The 4726-nt window shown below is 36.6% G+C and overlaps 1 non-coding gene across 1 annotated transcript; it reads left to right on the plus strand.

Moving 5' to 3' along the window:
• The first annotated feature begins 4393 nt into the window (after positions 1-4393).
• On the plus strand, positions 4394-4500 carry LOC139886955 (small nucleolar RNA R71). The gene has a single exon (XR_011772811.1). It is a non-coding gene; the product is annotated as a small nucleolar RNA R71 (small nucleolar RNA).
• The last annotated feature ends 226 nt before the right edge of the window (positions 4501-4726 follow it).

A 4726-nucleotide genomic window follows, 5' to 3' on the forward strand; every position in this document is an offset into this window, starting at 1 on the left:
CAAAGCCCAAAATGCTTTGTGCTCAATTTTTACTGGAAGGTGACATGCTTTTCCGTAAACGAGTTTAAAAGTGTGGTTCCAATTGGAGTTTTGTAGGCTGTTCTAAAAGCCCAGTGTGCATCCTCCAATTTCATGGACCATTCCTTCGGATTTGATCCTACGGTTTTTTCTAGAATACATTTTAAAGCTTGGTTGGTATTTTCAACTTGTCCACTTGTTTGTGGATGATAAGCAGTTGAGATTCTATGAGTTACTCCATATCTTTTAAGAACTTTCTCAAGTTGATTATTACAAAAATGAGTACCCCGATCACTTATTAAAGCTTTCGGTGTTCCAAACCTTGCAAAAAGACGTTTTAAGAAGTTGACTACAACTCGTACATCGTTAGTTGGGAGAGCTTGTGCTTCCGCCCATTTAGATACATAATCAATGGCAACGAGAATGTAGAGATTATTATGAGATTTTGAAAATGGACCCATAAGGTCAAAACCCCAAACGTCAAATACTTCACATACTTGAATGACATTTTGTGGCATTTCATCATGTTGACTTATTTTTCCGGCTCATTGAGAAGCATCACAGGATTTACAAAGAAGGTGCGCGTCTTTGAAAATTGTAGGCCAATAGAATCCAGCGTCGTAGACTTTTTTTTGCTGTGAGTTGAGGCCCATAATGCCCTCCTGTTGGTCCTGTGTGACAATGATTTAAGATTTGACTAGCTTCATCCCCGAATACACATCGACGGATTATTCCATCGGGAAAACTTTTAAACAAATGTGGATCTTCTCAAAAATAGTGTTTTATATCACTAAAGAATTTCTTTCATTTTTGGTACGACAACCCTTTTTCAAGGAATCCACATACCAAGTAGTTTGCATAGTCTGCAAACCATAGAATTTCATTATAGTCGATTCTCAATAGATATTCATCAGGAAAGTTGTCTTGTATGGCCGATTCATTTAGAACTTCTAATTCGGGATTTTCAAGACGAGAAAGTTGATCAGCGGCGAGATTTTCTGCTCCCTTTTTATCTCGGATCTCAATATCGAACTCTTGTAAGAGTAAGATCCAACGAATTAATCATGGTTTGGCATCTTGTTTTGAAAATAGGTATCTAAGAGCAGAATGGTCGGTATAGACCACCGTTTTAGCTAGAACGAGATATGAACGAAATTTGTCAAAAGCAAAGACAATAGCAAGGAGTTCTTTTTCAGTAGTTGTGTAATTCGTTTGTGCTCCTTGTAACGTCTTACTAGCGTAATAGATAGGTTGAAATCTTTTTTCAATCTTTTGTCCTAAAACGGCTCCCATTGCAAAATCACTTGCATCGCACATAAGTTCAAATGGTAGATTCCAATTTGGAGTTATCATGATCGGTGCATTAGTGAGTTTTTCTTTAAGAATATTAAAATATTTGATGCAGTCATCTGAAAAGATGAATGGAACATCTTTTTCTAAGAGTTTATTCATAGGAGTGGCAATTTTAGAAAAATCGTTTATGAAACTTCGGTAAAAACCGGCATGCCCTAGAAAACTCCTAACTCCTCTAACATTGGTGGGATGTGGAAGTTTAGCAATTACATCTACTTTAGCTCTATCCACTTCAATTCCTTCCTTTGAAATTTTATGACCAAGAACGATGCCTTCTTTAACAATGAAATGACATTTCTCCCAATTAAGTACTAGATTTGATTGCTCGCATCTAATAAGCATTCGTTCAAGATTAACTAGACATGTTTCAAAAGTATCACCGAAGACTGAAAAGTCATCCATGAAAACTTCCATGCACTCTTCTATCATGTCGTGAAAAATAGCCATCATGCACCTTTGAAAGGTTGCAGGGGCGTTGCAAAGTCCAAATGGCATGCGTTTGTAAGCAAAAGTACCATAAGGGCACGTGAATGTGGTTTTCTCTTAGTCCTCGGGTGCGATTGGAATTTGAAAGTATCCGGAGAAACCGTCAAGAAAACAATAGTAACTGTTTCCGGCTAACCTTTCCAACATTTGATCAATGAAAGGTAAGGGAAAGTGATCTTTTCTGGTGGCGTCATTTAATTTTCTATAATCAATACAAACACGCCATCCTGTTACAGTCCTAGTAGGAATAAGCTCATTTTTTTCATTTGTGATGACAGTCATGCCACCCTTCTTAGGTACGCATTGAACTGGGCTTACCCATGGACTATCAGAGATTGGATAAATTAAACCTGCATCGAGCAGTTTAATAATTTTTTTCTTAACAACATCTTGCATATTAGGATTTAGTCTTTGTTGGCGTTGCACATATGCTTTATGACCTTCTTCCATAAGGATTTTATGTGTGTAATACGAAGGACTTATGCCTTTAATGTCATGAATCTTCCATGCAATAGCTGGTTTATGAGCTTTTAGCACAGAAATGAGTTGAGATTTTTCATTTTCCGTAAGAGAAGACGATATTATTACAGGTAATTCAGATTTACCATGTAAATAAGCGTATTCTAAATGGTTTGAAAGTGGCTTTAACTCTAATGTTGGTGGTTCTTCTATCGATGATTTGTATCGATCTCTGTCTTCCTCTTTTAGCATTCAAATTTCTTCTATTGTTGGTTCATAATCATTAGCTATGAGTGTGGCTAACATTTCAGCTTCATCAATTGGTTCAGTTCCTTCTCCTAAGGAACATTCTCCTGTTCTTTGTAATTCTGGAAATTCTTCTAACAATTCTGCATGTGAATCTATAGTTTGAATGTAATAACATGTATCATCTGCAGATTGCGGTTGTTGCATAGCTCTATCAACAGAAAAGGTAACACTCTCGTCCTCTATACTTAGGGTCAGTTTCTTACCGAACACGTCTATTATTGCTTTAGCCGTGTTTAAGAATGGTCTTCCTAATATAAGAGGAACTCGAGAATCTTCTTCCATGTCCAGAATAACAAAATCTACTGGAAATACTAAAGTACCAAGTTTACCTAGCATGTTTTCCATTATCCCTCTAGGATATTTTACTGATCGATCGGCTAGTTGTATGCTTATTCATGTTTGTTTCAATTCTCCAAGGTCTAGTTTAGCGTATAATGAATATGGCATTAAATTTATACTAGCACCTAAGTCTGCCAATGCTTCTATTGAACTAAGACTACCCAGAAAATATGGAACTGTGAAACTTCCTGGATCTGATAATTTTTCTGGTATTTTATTCAACAGCACTGCAGAGCAATTAGCATTCATAGTAACAGCCAAAAGTTCTTCCATTTTCTTTCTATTTGTGATTAGATCATTCAAGAATTTGGCATACCTAGGCATTCTTGAAATTACATCAATGAAAGGAAGATTGACATTTATTTGTTTAAACATATCCAGGAATTTGGATTGCTCGGCTTCAAGTCTTTCTTTTCTCATTTTACTTGGGTAAGGAAGTGGTGGTTGGTATGGTTTAACATAAGGTTTAGCTTTAACTGTGTTATCTTCATTAACCTTTTCAACTACCGGTTCTATTTCCTTATCTTGCTCAGGCTGTGTTTCTTGTGGAGTGGGAATAGAGTCATCAGAAATTACAGGTATTTCAGGTGGTTTAAGTGTAATACCACTTCTTGTGGTAATGGCTTTAGCTGTTTCATTCCGAGGGTTAGCATTTGTATCGCTAGGTAGACTCCCTGGTTTTCTTTCACCTATCAACCTTGCTAGGTTGCTCACTTCTTGTTCCAGATTTTAGATAGAAGCTTGTTGATTTCTAAATGCTTGGCCATTTTGTTCATTGGTTTGTTTCTGAGATGTGAAAAACTGTGTTTGAGATTCAACTAGCTTTGACATCATATCTTCTAAATTTGGCTTTTTATCATCGGTTTGTGGTGGTTTAATTGGAAAAATAGGTCTTTGCTGATTGTAAGTATTGTTAGATACTTGTTGATTGCTAGGACCTTGTTAGTTGTTGTATGGAACATTTCGGTTATAATTCTGATTTTGATTGTAGTTTGGTCTTGGCGGTTGATAATTATTCTGATAATTATTTTCAGGCCTTTGGTTCATGTATGAAACATTCTCTCTTTGTTTCATTGTTTGTTCAATACTGAGACAATCTTTTATCAAATGTGGTCCTCCACACTGCTCACAACTAATTCGTATTGCGTGAATATCCTTAGTCATCTTTTCCATTCGTCTCTCGAAAGCATCTATCTTTGCAGAAATGGAATCAAAGTCATGGCTAGAATCAGCTCTAGCCGCTTTAGATGATCTAACGATGTCTTTTTCTTGATGCCACTCATGTGAGTGGGAAGCAGTATTATCAATAATTTTGTAAGCTTCAGTTGCGGTTTTCTTCATAATGGAACCACCAGCTGCTATGTCGATGTCTTTTCTTGTAGTAATGTTACATCCTTGGTAGAATATTTGTACTATTTGATAAGTGTCTAAACCTTGTTGCGGACATCCTCTTAACAACTTTCCAAATCTTGTCCATGCCTCATATAATGTTTCATTTGGCTTTTGCGTGAACGTAACAATTTCTTCTTGAAGTCTCACGGCTTTAGTTGCCGGAAAGAATTGTTTAAGAAAATTTTCAACTAAGACATCCCATGTATCCATCGCCCCTTCAGGTAACGATTCTAACCAATCTTTGGCTTCTCCCTTTAGAGTCCAGGGAAATAACATGAGATAGATCTGTTCATCCTCCACTTCTTGGATTTTGAATAGAGTACAGATCCTATTAAAGGTACGAAGATGTTCGTTTGGATCTTCCTTCGGC

This window comes from Rutidosis leptorrhynchoides, chromosome 1 (assembly GCF_046630445.1).
Source record: "Rutidosis leptorrhynchoides isolate AG116_Rl617_1_P2 chromosome 1, CSIRO_AGI_Rlap_v1, whole genome shotgun sequence".
NCBI lineage: Eukaryota > Viridiplantae > Streptophyta > Magnoliopsida > Asterales > Asteraceae > Rutidosis > Rutidosis leptorrhynchoides.